Below are 20,315 nucleotides of genomic sequence, written 5' to 3' on the forward strand. Positions count from 1 at the left end.
TGCTGCGTTGTTAAGAAGGGTCTCGACCTGAAACATCACCTATCCATGTTCTCCATAGATGCTGCCTGACCTGCTGAGTTGAGCGGCCTTTCCCGGAGTCGGGCCCAGAGTTACAGCAGCGGACTTTCCATTGTGGAGCGGGCGAACCCTTGCCGGGGGTCGCCAGAGAGGAGTGCTCCGATCGCTAGCCCGCGGACTGTTACATCCTGAAGCCGCGGTCTGCGGGGCTTCAGCAGTGGGCGCAGCGTGGAATTTCTATCGTGGAGCGGGACGAACTCTTGCTGTGAGTCGCCAGACAGGAGTGCTCCAATCGCTGGCCTGGTGACTTTGGCATCATGGGGCTATGGTCTGCGAAGCTTCTAACCGCGGGCGTGGTGTGGACTTACCATCCGGAGCCCGGGATCCCTCGCCGCGGATCGCCAGAGAAGGGCTCCGACCGCTGGCCTGTGGCCTATAACATCCTGAAGTCGCGATCTCCAGTAAGAAAGCGCCAATTCGGGAACTCCAAGCGTTTGACCGTCCCGACATCGGAGTTTCAAATCATCCCAACAAGAGGGCCTGTACATCCAGCTGTCCATAGCGGCGACTACGGAGGGTTTATGGCCCCGACCACAGGTGAACAAAGGAGGATTGGCTGAACTTTGTGTCTTTCATCACAGTGAAGAATGCTGTGGTGGATGTTTGTGTTAAATCTTATTGTGTATTGTGTGTTCTTTTTAATTGTATCGCTGCTGGCAAATTAATTTCACTGCACCTTCGGGTGTATGTGACGAATAAAATTGACTTTGACTTTACCCCACTGTGTCCTTTTCTATATTGTTTAATACCAGGCTTAAATTTCCATAGAGAACTTATTTTGTTGTAATGTTTCAAAATAAACTATTTTGTGACAAGCTCGTAGCAAAACAACATGAGTCATGCCGTAACTTACGACATTTTGCAGTTTGCAGGGTATCCTTTCATTAAAAAATTACTGGGTTATTTGTGCAAAAATTACCACACGCAACTAAACTCACCACCATCTTTCCAGCAAATTCTAGGCTATTATATCTTTATTTTAAAACATATTATATCGAGTTAAAATGAAAATCCAATGCAACTTTACTGACATAGAACAGTAATTTTTACATCACATAAAACATTTTCAGACCATTAATGCATCAACAATTATTATCCTATACAACATTAAGGCTAATAGACATTCTTGTTCTTCGAAATATGGTATTTTTGTTTAAATAGAAATTCCTAAATGTTTTCATTCGTCAGCAATCAAAATAATATTAGGTACTAGTTCATCATTGGATTTGAAGTAATATCATTAAAAAGGGCACAGTTATAAATGCAGCACAATTAGCTGCTTCATTTTTTTTGCTGCGTGTAAAAGTCTGAGCTTTTCCCCATTTTCCTCATTTAGAGAAGTCATACGAATGATTCAAATCAATTTATCAACACTATCTGGCTCTCAAAGTTGCTTAAATTAGCCAGTCCAGTAGGCTCTACATTACTCTGAATTGCCATACCATTTTTGAAATGAAAGTAATTTTAGTTGAAGAAATTGGCTTAAATAGAAACTCCCAAAATATTTTCCTCATTAATATATCTTATGACTATGCCAAAATGAAGACACCTGTCCTATAGGAAAGACAAGCAGATTGTCACCTTCCCTCAATATTCTTGGGATTGTCCAGTCAAACTAAAAGGCAGACACAAGGAATTGCAGATGCTGGAATGTTGATGGGTCCCAACATCTGTTCGAACTGAAGTCCAGGGTTACCAGTGCAGGAGAGGAATGACCCTGAAAGTTATATTGAATCATGACTGCATGAAAACTCATGGTAATAGGGCAAACATGGACAAGGAAACCATCCATTGATTGCCATCTACTGCCTCCCCTTCACTGATTAAATTTTTTTAATTGAAAATCTACTTGACATCATCACCAATTGATCCATCTCAAGAGACTACCACACAATCTCATTTAAATTGGTGGCACCTCCATTGATTAAGGGAAGTTATGTGCAGGGAAAGGGACATTTAGCAGGTAGGATGCTATTGAAAGTATGAAGAGTTCAGAGCAAGCATGTTCCTGTTACAGTGAAAAGCAAGGCTGACAAGTTTGGGGGATCTTGGTTAACAAGGGACATCGAGGGTCTGGTCAGGAAAAAGGGGTCATTGCAGGTATAGGCAGGTGGGATCAAGGGAGTCCCTTGAAGTGTATAAGGTATGTAAGAGTATGCTTAAGAAGGAAATTAGGAGGGCAAAAGGGGACCATGGGAAGATATCTGCCAAGATATATTTGGCAGATAAGATAAAGGAGAATCCTAATTTTTTTAGCAGAGGCAGAAAGTGCAGCGAGGGAGAGATTACGTTCCCTTGATCAACGTGCAGCCACAGGAAATGGGCAAGATCCTAAATGTATACTTCGTGTCAACATTTACTACGAGTTCAGACGGGAATGATGATATCCTGGACCACATCAACATGGAAAGTGGTTTATTACAAATAGGAAGTAACAGGGCTGCCAACATTGGGTGAGAGTTGAGAGTGAGAAATTGCAAGAGACCAAGCCCAAGGGAGCGTAGCGACTGGGGGGGGGGGGGGGGGGGGGGGGGGGGTAGAGGGCAGGAGGGTGTAGGAGGATGGTATCCCCCCTCTAATTGGTGCGGAGCTTTTGCATTTTTCAGCTTGAATTTATGCATACTGTTGCGAGTCTTTTAACTTACACTTGCGGTGCGGGGAGGCAGGGGAGGCAGAGCCTCACCTGTCATACTCCCAATGAAAATAGCTGTTAAGAAAAGTAAAGAAAAATAATAATAAAATAAAATAAATATATTTTTCCACTGATCTGTGTTATAAATGTCATTTCTATATGAATCTAATCATTTTTTATAGTCAAAAGCGCCAAATTTTCGCAGCTGCGCTTCAAATACAGGGAGATAGGAGGTGAGGCAGCGACGAGCTGAGCCTCCCCTCTGATTGCGCAACCCCTCAGAAACTGCATGGAGCACGGGCAATACGCGTGTGCCTGTTACTATCTCTCTGTATGTCACCAAATAAATATTTATAAACCCCTTCATCACATGTCCTTACCTTCCATAGTCCAGGTAGCTTATTTCACATATAAATATATTACATTTGTGCTCGCTGATCTCATCATAAAACTGCAATGAAGAAGTACCAGGGGAGGCAGCGATCAGATCTGCCTCACAAGGGGGCGTGTCTTGAGCCCAGTGGAGGAAGAGCCCACGTAATTGACGCTGCCTCGCTCTCCCTCCACGTTAGCTAGCTTCAGCAGTCGGGGAACGTGGCGGCCCGGGGCTGCTCTTAGTGTTGTTACCAGTTAGATCCCTCGAATTGTCAGAGCCGAGACATCACTGGGCCGCCATGAAAGGTGCAATGGTGCGGTGGGGGGGTTCGGCAGCGGTCAGAATGGGACGGCTGCAGGTTATAACGTGCCATCGTTCCTCTCTCCCTTCTCTCTCTCCCCCCTTTTTCTCTCTCTACCAATTCTCGCGCCCTGAGAGGTATCCCCCCATAGTCTCAGGATCGAACAAGGCTGCTGCCCCTCTATCTCCCCAAGTCCTTTCCCATTCGCTCTCCTTTCGCTCTCTCTCTCTCCCTTCTCTCTCTCTCTCCCTTCTATCTCTCTCCCCTCTCTCTCTCCCTTCTTTCTCTCTCCCTTCTCTCTCTCTCCCTCCTCTCTCTCCCTCCTCTTTCTCCCTTCTCTCTCTCCCTTCTCTCTCTCTCCCTCCCTCCCAGCCACGGCTCCACCCCTCTCTCTCCTAGGGGAGACGCGGTGATCAATACAGGGAGGGCCGGGCCACTGATACTAGCCAGTGCCACCCCAGCCATTGACCTCACCGCACGTCACTGCCTTGGGGGTACCCGGTGAGGGTGTGGAGCAACTGAGTGGGGGCAGGGCGTGGAAGGGTGGTGCTCCCCCTCCCACGGTAGGGACTTTTTGAAATTTGATGTATTAAAATCATGTTTTAGTGCATTGTAGAAGTATGATTTCAATGTTTTTGTTTGAAGTATTTTTAAGAGGTAACTTTTTAAGTGGTAACTTTTTCCACACAAAGGGTGGTGGGTGTATGAAACAAGCTGCCAGAGGAGTTAGTTGAGGCAGGGACTATCCCAACATTTAAGAAACAGTTAGACTGACACATGGATAGGACAGGTTTGGAGGTATGGACCAAAAGCAGGTAGCGTAGCTGGGACATGTTGGCGAGTGTGGGCAAGTTGCGCCGAAGGTCCTGTTTTCACACTGTATCACTCTATGACTACATTATACCTCCACCATGCGTGAATGCTTCAAAATCAAGTGGTCGAGTTTTATTGCCATATACTCAAGCATAGAAACATAGAAATTAGGTGCAGGAATAGGCCATTCGGCCCTTCGAGCCAGCACTGCCATTCAATATGATCATGGCTGTTCATCTAAGATTAGTACCTCTTTCCTGTTTTCCCCCCGTATCCCTTGATTTCTTTAGCCCCAAGAACTAAATGTAACTTTCACTTGAAAACATCAAGTGAATTGGCCTGCACTGCCTTATGTGGCAGAGAATTCCACAGATTCACAAATCTCTGCGTGAAGAAAGTTTATCCTCATCTCAGTCCTAACTGGCCTACCGTTTAGTCTTAAACTGTGACCCCTGGTTCTGAACTCCCCCAACATCGGTAACATTTTTCCTGCAGTTACAGTAAGCGAAAATCTAGCAGGCAAGCAGAATGCTTTCTCCAACCACTCCCATTTGAAGGCCACTATCTTCCACCGTTTCTACCCAGTGCTTGGTACCTACTTCCAGCAGCCACTGGTTGTCCTCCAGGATGCACCGATCCGCAGCCTGATCCAGGCCGGTCACCTGGGCGAATTCGGCACAGAGACTCTCACGGCAGCGGCGCAACGCTTCCGACACCTCCGACGGCGCGGGACTCTTACAATGAGGCAGCTCCATGGCCGAAGCTGCAGTGAGCGACTCGCCACCCCGGCAAACACTCATCAGCCCCGGCTCCCCGTCCGCATCTGTTCCCGCCACTGCTTCTGCTCCCAACACCCGTGGCCCATGCAGTTGATATGAGTTTTGACATTTTCGTTCATCACAGAATTTCTCACGACTCGCGTGAGAAATTTGTGATCAGTGTGAGAGCGTGAGAATTTGGCCAAATGCGTGATTCTCACGCTCAAAGCATGAGAGTTGACAGCCCTGAAGTAATACAGATAGATGGGATAGGCTGGATCTGTTTTCACTAGAGCAATGGAATTTGAGAGGTGACATGTGCGGATTCCAAATGATTATGGCAGGGCCTAAACATTTCCACAGGCTACAAACCAAAATTTGTGTTATCTCTGGCAGTGATGCAACTCTACCAGACCAGCTTAATGCCTTTTATGCTTGCTTCTAACAGGCAAAGGCGCATCCCCCCCATCCTCCACTGGTTCTGGCCCATACATCTCGGTGGCAAAAGACAGATGGTGTCCCTAGGCAGGTTCATAATTTGTATACCAATAAACTGGTATGGGAACTGCTCTGCACTTGACCACCTAAATCTGGAGAGAGTGGTAAACTCAGTCCAGTCCACCACAGGCTTGTCATTTCCTTCCATTCAGTCCATCTCTACGTTCCATTGCATCAGGCAGCCTGGAAGTATCGTCAAGGATGCCTGCCATATTGGTCTTTTTTTTTGTCTCTCTCCTACCTTCTTGGTCAAGATACAGGATTTTAGGTCCAGATATCCAGACTTCAGAACAGCTTCTTTCCCATTGATACCAGACTCCTGAACTAATGACCTCTTTCTCAACCTAATCCTGGAAGCGACATCACATAATTTTACTCTTGACTCTACAGTATCCAATTATTCTGTTATCATACTTTTGTTTTTTTTGCACTACTTCAGTTTGCACTCCAATCCTTGCACCAGACTGCTGTTTGCATTCATCGTTGTATTTATTATTGTTTCTATCATTATCATGTACACTCTGAACTCCATGTGCTTCATGCAAACAAGGAATTTCATTGCACTCTGGTGTATATGACAATAAACCAATGTGAACCTGAATCTGAATGAGCTGTCAGAGGAGGTGGTGGAGGCAGGATTAGTAACACCAGTTACGAGGCATGTGAACACATACTTGAGTGAGGTAAGGCACAGCGGCTTATAGAAATAATGCAAACTAGTGATGTTAGTGTAGATGGACACTAAGGTCAGCAAAAGCCTGTTTATGTACTGTACAACTCTATGGGCTCTATGTCATATCCAGGCTCTAACGCTAAAGACCTGCACTCCACAACTAAACATAACTACAATCACTCTACTTCAACTGTAACACTGTATCCACTCAACAATGTGAAAACAAAAGCAGCAATAATACAACCTGACCAATTACTGTCCATCAATCAATCTATCTGTCTCAATCAGTAAATTATTGAGAAGGGTTGAAGAAAGTGCTTATGCGTGCTTCATTTGCTCAGCAGCTTTGAGTTTGGGGTCAGTTGGATTACTGAATTTCAGACATTATTATGCCCAGATATGGACAAAAAGAGTTAGGGTGTACATTAATATCAAGGCAACATTTGAACTGTGTACACCAGCAAGGAAATCTAGTGAAGATGATGTCCATCGCAATCTGCGTGGAATGGAAAACATTTCCACCATATGGAAAGAGAGAAGACTGTGGTTGCTGGACATTAATCTGACGTTTAATAAGTCATTGCCATTCAAGTGTGGTCTGATGTGCTTGGATAATACTTAAAACATCGTTTCTCACCATATCTTGGTACATGTGAGAATAATAAGCCAATACCAAGAACTAGCCATCTTCAGGTGTTCCTAATATTAAAGTCAGAAGTGATACACTCAAATTATCCAGTTCCACCTACAACCTCCAACATATCATTCAGTCAAGGCTGAAAAGTGGTGAGAAACATTTATGCCATTTAAGTGCCAAGCAACGTGACTCTCCAATAATATTTAACCTGCCCCATTTCTCCTTGAGTAAGTAAATAAGTAAGTAAGTGAGTTTATTGGCCAAGTATTCACTAACAAGGAATTTGCCTTGGTGCTCCCACAAGTAACAACATGATATACAGTGACGGTTACGAATGACTCAGAAAACACTAAACATTAATAATAATAAGACATTAATGATAAAACACCATTGATCAAGCATGTGAACCAACAAAATACCAGATCAAAGGGAGGCTACAGATTTTTGGCTGTTGAGTAGAGCAACTACTCGTGGATAAAAACTGTTTTTATGTCTGGCTGTGGCAGCTTTGACAGTCCAGAGTCGCCTTCCAGAGGGAAGTGATTCAAAGAGTGTGTGGCCAGGGTGAGAGGGGTCAGAGATGATCTTGCCCGCTCGCTTCCTGGCCCATGCAGTGTACAGTTCATCAATGGAGGGAAGGTTGCAGCCAATAATCTCATCAGCTGATCGGACGATTCGCTGCAGCCTCCAGGTGTCGTGCTTGGTGGCTGAGCCAAACCAGACCATGATGGAGAAGGTGAGAACAGACACTACAATGGCCGTGTAGAATTGGACCATCATTGCCTGTGGCAGATTGTGCTTCCTCAGCTGCCGTAGGAAGTACATCCTCTGTGGTGCCTTTTTGACCGTGGAGTCGATGGTAGCCCCCCACTTAAGATCCTTGGAAATGATGGTTCCCAGAAACTTAAAAGACTCCACAGATGTGACTGTGGTGTTGTTGATGGTGAGTGGGGTAAGGGGAGGGGGAGCTTTCCTAAAGTCTACAATCAATTCCACTGTCTTAAGAGCATTGAGCTCTAGGTTGTTGCGATGGCACCAGAACTCCAGCTGTGACACTTCCTGTCTGTAGGCAGATTCCTCCCCATCCTGGATCAGTCCAATCAGGGTTGTGTCGTCCGCAAACTTGAGAAGCTTGACAGAGGAGTCTGTGGAGGTGCAGTCGTTGGTGTAGAGAGAGTAGAGGAGAGGGGAGAGTACGCAGCCTTGCGGTGCTCCTATGCTGAGCGTTTGCAGGTCCGAGATGTGCTTTCCCAGCCTCACATGCTGCTTCCTGTCTGTCAGGAAGCTGGTGATCCACCGACAGATGGATTCAGGCACAAACAGGATGGTCTGCACCTGGGCTAGAATGGAACCAATGTCCTTAAGGGAGTGTTTGCTAGTGCTGTCGGGGAGGATTTAAATTAATGTGGCAGGGGGATGGGTACAAGAGCAGAGAGGCAGGGGGGTGTAAAATGAGGGTAGAAGCAAGAGGTAGCAAGGTGAAAAGTAAAAGTGGCAGGCAGACAAAACCAGGGCAAAAATCAAAAAGGGCCACTTTTCAACATAATTGTATAAGGGGTAAGAGCGTTGTAAAAACAAGCCTGAAGGCTTTGTGTCTCAATGCAAGGAGTATTCGTAATAAGGTGGATGAGTTGAACGTGCAGATAACCATTAATGATTATGATATAGTTGGGATCACGGAGACATGGCTCCAGGGTGACCAAGGCTGGGAGCTGAACATCCAGGGATATTCAATATTCAGGAGGGGTAGAGAAAGGAAAAGGAGGTGGGGTAGCGTTGCTGGTCAGAGAGGAGATTAACGCAATGGAAATGAAGGACATTAGTTTGGAGGATGTGGAATCGGTATGGGTAGAGCTGCGAAACACTAAGGGGCAGAAAACGCTGGTGGGTGTTGTGTACAGGCCACCTAACAGTAGTAGTGAAGTTGGAGATGGTATCAAACAGGAAATTAGAAATGCGTGCGACAAAGGCAAAACAGTTATAATGGGTGACTTCAATCTACATATAGATTGGGTGAATCAAATTGGCAGGGGTGCTGAGGAAGAGGATTTCTTGGAATGTTTGCGGGATAGTTATCTAAATCAACATGTAGAGGAACCAACGAGAGAGCAGGCTATTTTAGACTGGGTATTGAGTAATGAGGAAAGGTTAGTTAGCAGTCTTGTTGTACTTGCCCCCTTGGGCAAGAGTGACCATAATATGGTTGAGTTCTTCATTAGGATGGAGAGTGACATTGTTAATTCAGAAACAATGGTTCTGAACTTAAAAAAAGGTAACTTTGAGGGTATGAGACGTGAATTGGCCAAGATTGACTGGCAATTAATTCTAAAAGGGTTGACGGTGGATATGCAATGGAAGACATTTAAAGACTGCATGGATGAACTACTAAAATTGTTCATCCCAGTTTGGCAAAAGAATAAATCAGGGAAGGTAGTGCATCCGTGGATAACAAGGGAAATCAGGGATAGTATCAAAGCGAAGGATGATGCGTACAAATTAGCCAGAAAAAGCAGCATACCAGAGGACTGGGAGAGATTCAGAGACCAGCAGAGGAGGACAAAGGGCTTAATTAGGAAAGGAAAAATAGATTATGAAAGAAAACTGGCAGGGAACATAAAAACTGACTGCAAAAGTTTTTATAGATATGTGAAAAGAAAGAGATTAGTTAAAACAAATGTAGGTCCCTTGCAGTCAGAAACAGGTGATTTGATCATGGGGAACAAGGATATGGCGGACCAATTAATTAACTACTTTGGTTCCGTCTTCACTAAGGAAGACATAAATAATATGCCGGAAATAGCAGGGGACCGCGGGTCAAAAGAGTTGGAGGAATTGAGTGAAATCCAGGTTAGTCGGGAAGTGGTGTTGGGTAAATTGAATGGATTAAAGGCCGATAAATCCCCAGGGCCAGATAGGCTGCATCCCAGAGTACTTAAGGAAGTAGCTCCAGAAATAGTGGATGCATTAGTAATAATCTTTCAAAACTCTTTAGATTCTGGAGTAGTTCCTGAGGATTGGCAGGGTAGCAAACGTAACCCCACTTTTTAAGAAGGGAGGGAGAGAGAAAACGGGGAATTACAGACCAGTTAGTCTAACATCGGTAGTGGGGAAACTGCTAGAGTCAGTTATTAAAGATGGGATAGCAGCACATTTGGAAAGTGGTTAAATCATTGGACAAAGTCAGCATGGATTTACGAAAGGTAAATCATGTCTGACGAATCTTATAGAATTTTTCAAGGATGTAACTAGTAGCGTGGATAGGGGAGAACCAGTGGATGTGGTGTATCTGGACTTCCAGAAGGTTTTCGACAAGGTCCCACATAAGAGATTAGTATACAAACTTAAAGCACACGGCATTGGGGGTTCAGTATTGATGTGGATAGAGAACTGGCTGGCAAACAGGAAGCAAAGAGTAGGAGTAAACGGGTCCTTTTCACAATGGCGGGCAGTGACTAGTGGGGTACCGCAAGGCTCAGTGCTGGGACCCCAGCTATTTACAATATATATTAATGATCTGGATGAGGGATTTGAAGGCAATATCTCCAAGTTTGCAGATGACACTGAGCTGGGGAGCAGTGTTAGCTGTGAGGAGGATGCTAGGAGACTGCAAGGTGACTTGGATAGGCTGGGTGAGTGGGCAAATGTTTGGCAGATGCAGTATAATGTGGATAAATGTGAGGTTATCCATTTTGGTGGCAAAAACAGGAAAGCAGACTATTATCTAAATGGTGGCCGATTAGGAAAAGGGGAGATGCAGCGAGACCTGGGTGTCATGGTACACCAGTCATTGAAAGTAGGCATGCAGGTGCAGCAGGCAGTGAAGAAAGCGAATGGTATGTTAGCTTTCATAGCAAAAGGATTTGAGTATAGGAGCAGGGAGGTTCTACTGCAGTTGTACAGGGTCTTGGTGAGACCACACCTGGAGTATTGCGTACAGTTTTGGTCTCCAAATCTGAGGAAGGACATTATTGCCATAGAGGGAGTGCAGAGAAGGTTCACCAGACTGATTCCTGGGATGTCAGGACTGTCTTATGAAGAAAGACTGGATAGACTTGGTTTGTACTCTCTAGAATTTAGGAGATTGAGAGGGGATCTTATAGAAACTTACAAAATTCTTAAGGGATTGGACAGGCTAGATGCAGGAAGAGTGTTCCCGATGTTGGGGAGGTCCAGTACAAGGGGTCACAGCTTAAGGATAAGGGGGAAATCCTTTAAAGCCGAGATGAGAAAAACTTTTTTCACACAGAGCTGTGAATCTCTGGAACTCTCTGCCACAGAGGGTAGTTGAGGCCAGTTCATTGGCTATATTTAAGAGGGAGTTAGATGTGGCCCTTGTGGCTAAAGTGATCAGAGGGTATGGAGAGAAGGCAGGTACGGGATACTGAGTTGGATGATCAGCCATGATCATATTGAATGGCGGTGCAGGCTCGAAGGGCCGAATGGCCTACTCCTGCACCTAATTTCTATGTTTCTAGTCAACTCGGAAAGTTTGGAGTGTAGTAGCTCTGGCTCCTCAGGATCCTCGCATAGGTCCCCTGGCGGTCTAGGTGCTGTAGGATGAAGTGCAGGCCCAGGTTGACTTCATCATCCACAGATCTATTGGCCCGATATGCAAACTGCATAGGGTCCAGCAGGGGGACCTTGATATTTTTCAGCTTGGCCAGCACAAGCCTTTCAAGTGTCTTCATGACTACAGAGGTCAGTGCGACAGGCCTGTAGTCATTAAGGCAAGTAATCCTTGCCTTTTTGGGTACAGGGGCAATAGTGGAGACTTTGAAGCAGGCAGGAACAGTACATGTTTGCAGGGACTGGTTGAAAATGTCTGTGTAGACCGGTGCCAGTTGTTCGGCACAGAGCTTGAGAGTAGAGGGGGAAACATTGTCTGGTCCTGGAGATTTCTGGCTTTTCTGTCTTCTGAAAAGCCTCTCCACCTCCTCTATTTTTTATTGTTGATAATATAATAATAAACTTTATTTATAAAGCGCTTTAAACAACCGCAGTTGCCACAAAGTGCTGTACATGAGAACTCATGGACAAAAAGTTATTACAAACCATTAAAAACCGTAAAACGAAGGACTAAAAACAGTAAAAATTAAAAGACATTAAAAGCACTAAGAACAGGAGCAATGTCTCAGCCAGTGTCGAAAGCCAGAGAATAAAAATGAGTTTTTAGGGAGGATTTGAAGATGGTGAAGTGATGTTGTTCAGCAAGGAGGGTGTGGTTAACTGGGTGTGAAGTGGTGATTGGAGGGGTGTGGGTGCAGAAGGGCCCAGTCTTTGCAGACTGAGGTCAGGCCGAGAGTGGGTGTGAAGTGTTGGATGGGGTGGGAAATGGTCCAGTCTTTTCGTACTGGAGTCTTGCCTTAAGTAGGTGTGAAGTGGTGAATGGGAAGGAGAGGGTGCAGGGTCAATTATATGATCATCACCAAAATCCCTCTCATCAATAGGGTTGGATGACAGCTTGGTTTAGGAACAGCTCTGCACAAGATTTCAAGAAATTATAGTGGGTTGTGAATGTAGCCTAGTTCATCACTCAGACCAGACCGCTCACCTTTGACACTTTACACTGTCTCAGAAAAGCAACCAAGATAATTAAAGACACCCCACCCCAGTCATTCCATCTTCTCCCTGCATCCACCCGCAGAAGGTACAAGCTTGAAAGTGTGCACCATTAAATTCCGGAACAGTTCTTCCTCTCTGCTATCAGACTTCTGAATGGTCCTTTTGTAAGCTAGGATACAGACCAATTCACCTCTATCCCATTGTGGACATTGGACTTTGTCTATGGAACTGATGTTCTTCAATGCTGAGAGTTCTGCACTCTGTATCTTCCACTTTGCTCTACCTATTGTACTTGGGTTTGACGATTATATTTATTCTATATTTCTTATAGAAACTTACAAAATTCTTAAGGGGTTGGACAAGCTAGATGCAGGAAGATTGTTCCCGATGTTGGGGAAATCCAGAACAAGGGGTCACAGTTTAAGGATAAGGGGGAAATCTTTTAGGACCGAGATGAGAAAAACATTTTTCACACATAGAGTGGTGAATCTCTGGAATTCTCTGCCACAGAAGGTAGTTGAGGCCGGTTCATTGGCTATATTTAAGAGGGAGTTAGATGTGGCCCTTGTGGCTAAAGGGATCAGGGGGTATGGAGAGAAGGCAGGTACAGGATATTGAGTTGGATGATCAGCCATGATCATATTGAATGGCGGTGCAGGCTCGAAGGGTTACTCCTGCACCTATTTTCTATGTTTCTATGTTTCATGGTATTATCTGATCTGACTGTATGGATAACATGCAAAAGACAAAGCTTTTCACTGTACTTCGGTGCACATGACAATAATAAACCTAAACCTAACCCTGGGGAGTAACCGAACTTGCCACACGAATGCTGCAGCTGCTGGAACAGATTAGATTTTGAATAGTCTATAATGAATGTTTCACACTAATACATTTCCAGAACTATTAACGTGAAGAGTGAGAAGGAATACTTTTCACCTGGCTGGATGAGTGGATTTGCAATGACACTTTATTGGAGTTCTATAATATCCAAGGTAATTCTACCATTTATTTGGCATTCCTTTCTGTGATTTTTTAAGTCACAAATAATTTCTCCAGCACCCATTAGGTCAAAATCCTGGAACACTTTAATATTGTGGGGACCCTGTTGTCACCGCTACCTTTCCATTGGCACTTTCTTCTTCTTCTTGCGTATGGCGTGCACAGCCTAAAGTTGTAGGACAACTTGTTCTATTTGATCTTATTTGATTGTGCACGCCGGGTTGATTGCATTCGTCGAAACAGGGCATATATCTTCCACCCCGGCACTTTGAATTGCACGATAAATGCTACAAATGCTACCACCTTCAGAAAGATAATAGGATTGAGTGGAATTTCATCACCAATAAAATGTCAAGAATAATTTCATTCACATCTTTTACTAGTGATACTTTAACTTGATAAACCTCCACCAATGTTTTTTTAAAGAACCCCTGACATGAGCAAAATATTCAGATTTTTATTGAAGGTTGTGAAAGTGCCTGTGTTAGCCGAGGTAATTGCATCAACATGCTATAATGATTTGATAATCCAACTACCGTACACCTGTCACATGCAAAAATCATTTAGCAAAGCTATCAATGGCATTTATAATATTTTTGCCGAAAATGTTACGTTACTATATGGGGGCGACAACATTTTTGTTTTGAATAAATATATAAATTCTAATATTTTATTGGGTCACACGTGCAACCTCTTAAACAAAGTGTGTATGAAAGAACTGTAGATGCTGGTTTAAACTGAAGATAGACACAAAATGCTGGAGTAACTCAGCGGGTCAGGCAGTGTCTCAACCCGAAACGTCACCCGTTCCTTCGCTCCAGAGATGCTGCCTGTCCCGCTGAGTTGCTCCAGCATTTTGTGTCTATCTTCTCTTAATCAAAGTGTTTGAAGTAGAATATGACGTTCAAATACCATTGTTCTGAACAAATTGGTTATAAAAGCCAATCTATTTCTGAAAATAAATAAACACCGTAAAAAGTGCAGGAGGAACAGAACGGTAAGAAATAAATAAGCAGTAACTCAGGTTGGCAGAAAATAATAATAAATAGTAATAGAACAAAGATGGGTACAAGAAATAGACAAGTTACCAACTTATTAGGCTGTAGCTCAACTCTTTTGGCTCAGTTTTCAAATCCTTTTGAAAATGGATCATTTTTATTGTAATTTACCTATAATCAGAATTTTTGTACAAGACACAATGGATACACAAAGCTTTTTGTTTTATATTTTATATTTTAGATCAGTTATAATGTTTTATGCCACATGCGGCAATGTTGCAAATGCATCCAATCTATCATAAAAATACACAATGCTGGAAATATTCGGCAAATTAGGTACCATACTGTTTTTTTGGGTGAGGCGAGGTTTGTGGTGAGAGAGAATGCATTAACATTTCTGACCCTGTGTAAGAATTGGAAAAATGTAAAAAGCAGGCATGTTTTTAAGTCACAGAGGAGTTTGGGGTGGAGAAAATTTTTTGATCAATGCTTCCTGGTACATTCTTAGCTCAATTCTGTTCCTCCAACTTGGAATACCCCATTATAAAATGGCGTCCCTTTATCGACCAGGAGAATTTACCTTTATCATTGTGTCAACGGTCTACATATCACCTCAAGCCAATGCCAAGGTGGCACGGAATGAAGTATACACAATCATCAACTCTATAGAGACCGTGATTACTATGTTCAAGAATGCTCTTCCCAAATGCCATCAGCATGTTTACTGTCCCATGAGGGGTTCTAACACTCCAGACCAATGCTGACATTACAGCTCAGTGGTTCAGGTTCTTCTTCACGGCTATCAGATGCCTGAACCAATCACTTCTTTTATATCCCCTACACAGAGTTGCTGCCGCATACCTTACTCTTAACTCTAACACATTTGTTTATTCAACGTGAAGCTCATATTTCATTATTGCACTTACATTTTATTTTGTACTCCTTCAGATTTTACTACAATATTTGCATCATTCTGTTGTTTTCCATTTATTGTTGTATATATTGTTGTATTTATCATTGCATGTATACCGTTTACACTATGAGCTTCACGTGAACAAGGGAATCCATTGCACAATGACGTATGTGGCAGTAAACTAATCTGAATCAGAATTTTTAAATCTGCAACGGTGCACATAGAGGAAAATGGATGGTAGATTTGTGGCAGGTTAAAGAGGATGGTGAAGCTTGTTAATAGGAACTAATGTCAAGAAGTGAACTCAGAGATAGGAGGAACCAATAAAAATAACTTGTTGGAACTGTGAGAAACAGAACAAAGCTGTTACTGGATCTGAAATAAAGGAGAACGCTGGGAAAACCCAAAAAAGGGAAAGAAAAATAGTTATATTAGAACTGGAAAGGCATTGAAAATCAAAACATATGTACATGTAAATCATATGTATATACTTTCAAAGTCCAAAATAATAACAGATATGCTGGAGACACTCATTCAACGAGGCCAAGGTATTATGGTGGGACAAACAGAACAAATACCCCAGAAAAAGCCCTTAATCGAATACTCTAACAAATCCAGCCAGATGCACTGTAGAAACCATTATAACTGGTTGCATCTTGTCCTGGTAAGGCACAGGAATGCAAGAGGCTGCAGAAAGAATGGTGGACATTCCAGTCATCATGGACACAACCTTTCCCACCATCGAAGGCATTTGCATGAGATGCTGCCTCAAGAAGGCGGTATCTATCATCAAGTATTCCCATCATCCAATCCGTACTCTCTTCTCCCTGCTACCAGCCAGGAGCTACAGACGTCTGAAGTCCCCTGAAGTCCCACACCAACAAGTTCAGGAACAGCTATTTTCTTACAATCTACCCCAGCAATGGAACACCGTGGACCACCTCTTTCACTACTATGGACATCTTTAAATTGTATATTTTTGGACTAATGTCTTATTATTTTGCAGTCTTTTCTTAAATAGAATTTATGTAAATTTATGTTTTTAGTTTGTTCCCTGTGCCTGTCTGCCTGTGATGCTGCTGCAACCCAGATTTTCATTGTATGTGTACTACACTATACTTGTGAATATGGCAATAAATGACTTAACAGTAACATTTAGCCAATCAAAAGACTTCCCCAGAATCACCACTTGAACACATCCTGCATCTCCTGCTCTTAGACTGGAACTGGCCAGTTCTAACATAAACTGGAAAAGATGGTCATCAGAAATTGTTGAATCCTCCAGGACTACAGTACTCTCCGATGGGAAATGGGTTGTTCATCTCAGGCTTCTCTGGATCGTTGCGAGTGGAAAAGTAGAAGTGAGCTGAAGTGGGATGGACTCTAACAGTTACCTCCGTTTAGTCTGGAAAATGACCAGAACTTCCAGGTACCTGTCACTTAAATTCTCCATTCCATTGTCATTTGAGCAGTCTTTGGCTTCTTGCATCGTTCCAATGAAGCCCAACATAATCTCAAACATTAACCCTCAATTTCCATCTTCACATGCCTCAGCCATTGTGCTTTAAATTTGAGTTTAACGGTTTTTGATAATCAGCCTATCCAGGGTATGTCAGGAGCAGCCAGTTGAAACCCAAGAGCAGGGAATGCTCTGAGATCCGGGTGGTGTTTATTGGAAGGGACATAGGAATGGCATGTTGCGTCAGCAGCCTTTCCATGATTAGCAGGTTATAGACCAGTGCTTCAGATCTGTTTTTTCTGTGAATTCTGCTTGACTAACATTTTTTGTTTTTTTTCAGATTTCCAGATCCTTAGGCCACTATTTTCTATTTTCCCAGGTTTCCAGATCCTCCTTCCTTCCTACCTGATTGCTTTTTAGATGATTGCATCACTCATCAATCAACCCTTGAGCCTGCCTAGTTATTTGTGAGTATTCCCCTCATGGGATCCGAGAAAAAAACGTTCCACATTCAATCATTAGCCTTTAGCAAACATCCCTTTCTGTGATTAGCCCTGACCCCTGTACCCCCTTAATTTCCACCACTGTTCAGAGTATTACTTAACTCAAGCTAGCAGATATCCTCTTCCCTCATTTTTATTCAACACTCAATAATTAACAAGAGTTTAGTATCCTTTGAAAACAAATTGCTGCTTCTATTATAAAACAGCTTTAAAAATGTAATATCTAAAACTCATTAGCTAATTTCCTTCAGCTTGACTTTGGCACCAAGCAACCTCACTTCAAATCTGCCGCAGCCTAACCTTATAGCCTTTTTAGCTCCCGACATTTATAGCTAACCATCTCTAAAACCTGCATGCAAAATCACCTTCATTTATTCCTCTACTTCTTGTCATCTCCCATAATATCATCTTTAAAATAAAACTAAAACTATCCATTTTATCTCCCTCTCACTGCCTCCTACCATTTTGCCCTGCTTCTTAGCCTTTGCCTTGATGTGAACACCCTGCCGAGTACCTCAGATAAGCCATCGAAAGAAGAGCATTTTGTTTCTTCTTGATAGACCAAGAAGCAAAAGAGCTGTTCGCTGAACCACCTTTCTGGCACTCTGCTTGATATATCTGGAGCAACTCAAATTTATTTCACAAGTACCACCCAACTCTACCACCAAAACCACAAAAGCAATAGATGTAGAAGCAATGTCACTTCCAAACCATATGGAGTTTCTGGTTAATTGTTATGCTCAACATTAAAATCCTGGAAACCCCCTACATGTTGCCAGCATAAGGGCTGTGTGTGTGCAACGGCTTCAATTGTGCAAGGAAATCCCTTCAAAATACCTTTGAATGCAGATATCAATTGATAACATTAATCCACTTGCCTATGTCCCAATAACAAAATATTGCCAAAGACAGCACTTTTAGATCCCCACCCTACTTTGCATCCTGTGACACAACCACAAACTACGCATCATTTCTCACCTATGGAGCAGAGAAAACAAAACAAAAACAAGAGAAAATAACTTAGATTAGCAACGGAGTAAGATGCAGACAGAAAAGATGAAATATAACAAAAGTACATTTCTGGCAATTTGAAATAAAAGCAGAGTGTGTTAGGAATTCTTATTTGAACTGTTTCTAGCATGGCTGAAAGAAACTATTACACATCACGTCATCGATGTAAAAGATTAACAGCTTTCAAACAAGTATAGCATCAGGAAAAAGTGAGGTAAAGAACAAAAGTAGAGGGGTGGGGAACTAGGGTAATCTAGAACTAGGGTAATTAAAGGTAAGAGGATGATAGTATGACTAGTATCAAAGAGACAGATATGATCATGACTGAACATCAGCAAGGGGGAAAGAAGGTACAACAGACAGAAGTATTAACAGAAAGATGTCAAGTAAGAATGAATACTTTTACTAATGCGAGCAAAGCCATTGGACAGCTGCTATTGAATTTATATGAACCTCACCCCGTGGAAAAGAAACAGTAACATGTTTGAAAGATACTTACCGACAGCACCACCTAAAGGCACATGGTCAAAAATGACAGCTTGATTACGCAGTTGGAAACCTGAAAAGGAAAGAATGATAAATGCATTAAACTACTTCGACATAAACTGTTAATCAAAAGTGAAAAGATCATGCCATGGCTAGTGTGATCAGCAACTGAAAGTTGATCTTATGAACCGCTTTTTCACAGGAGCATTATAAACTAAATTTAGATATTAAGTCAGGAATGGCATTTTTAAGATACGTCAATAGGGCTGATTTCCGTAGGGCGGATCATAAAGGATTAGCGCAAAGAAATTAAAGAGATCCAATGGGATGGGCAGGGTAAGGGGAGAAATAGTTGACAAAAATTCCAGAGTTTAAAGCCTAAGCACTTGAAGGCAAGAGTGCCATGAATAATGGGGTAATTAAAAATCAAAGATACTCAATTTCTTTAGTCAAAGGGTTCCATCCTAAACTGGGTGTAAATATTCTGCAGTTACTGCTTCTGTACTTCTTGTGAAGAATTTTGGCATAATGAGAAATCACAACAATGTTGTTGGTTCAGAATTATTACTTAACAATCCTAAACTAAAAAGAATGTAATTAATGAAAAATATTTTTAACATTCTTTTACTGTTGTCACACAGAACCAAACAGAACATTAATGCACCCACACATTTTGACTCACATTAAAAACTTAGAAAGATATTTTAAAGGCTGGATCACAATAGTGCTTCTTAAAAAAACAATATATTTTAAATGATAATGTGCTTGATGTATTCATCTTATCAAAGATAACTTTAAAATATAGAATTCTCACAGCTATCAACCAAATTAAATTTAAAAACGCTTTAAATGTTTCAAAATTGCATGATCTGATTAGCGTAAAGCAGTCAATAATAAAGTGCAACTTAATAAATCATGTGAATTTTTATTTTGTTGAAACCTTCAACTCCTAGCACCATCTGTTATCATCAAAACCAAGTGACAAGATATGCTATATAATTAATAGGTAAACAACAATCTAATTAAAATGGACAAATACCCCATGTTCTTGCCATTTGGGAGCTCTAATTACAGGCTAAATTTTAAGCTTGAATTAAATATTTAAGCTGGAAAATTAACTTTCCCTCTACAGCCTTGAATACATTAATACAAATATGTGAAGTCATTTTCAACACAGGAGTTAGATGCCAGAGAAACCCCTGTTTTGGTGGATTGTCCTGTGTTAATTGTATATTTGATTACTCATCATAAAAATGCATTTGTTTCGAACACATTCAAGAGAAAAGTATACATTTAAATATACACAAATCTATTCTTATGGATATGACTTTTAGCCAGATTCAACATTCCAAAATCGGTACTGCTGCAATGATGGAACCACTTTAATATTTCAATGCAAGAGGCAACTTCAAATTTACACGTAACAAATTGTCTGCATTTAATAGCAAAAACTAAAACAGGAATTAAATTATTGTATTTTTCAAAATGCCTGAATAGAAGCACCTTTGTTGCATGTTAGCAAATACAACTAATGCATACATGTTACAAGATGGAAATATTTAAGGTAATAAAATCATTAAAACAACCCCTTCTTTTGAATTTTACAATAATAAAT

At 42.1% G+C, this 20,315-nt stretch overlaps 1 protein-coding gene across 3 annotated transcripts in view; it reads right to left on the reverse strand.

Annotated features, from left to right (window-relative positions):
* The window catches only part of tbc1d5 (TBC1 domain family member 5), a 422,753-nt gene that overhangs the window by 291,738 nt on the left and 110,700 nt on the right, over positions 1-20,315 (reverse strand). For all 3 annotated transcript variants that reach the window (XM_033050914.1, XM_033050922.1, XM_033050908.1), the window contains one exon: positions 18,714-18,773. The gene's annotated coding sequence lies outside the window, so the exon portion shown is untranslated. The remainder of the gene's footprint in view (positions 1-18,713; positions 18,774-20,315) is intronic.

Source organism: Amblyraja radiata, chromosome 2 (assembly GCF_010909765.2).
Source record: "Amblyraja radiata isolate CabotCenter1 chromosome 2, sAmbRad1.1.pri, whole genome shotgun sequence".
In the NCBI taxonomy this organism is placed as follows: Eukaryota; Metazoa; Chordata; class Chondrichthyes; order Rajiformes; family Rajidae; genus Amblyraja; species Amblyraja radiata.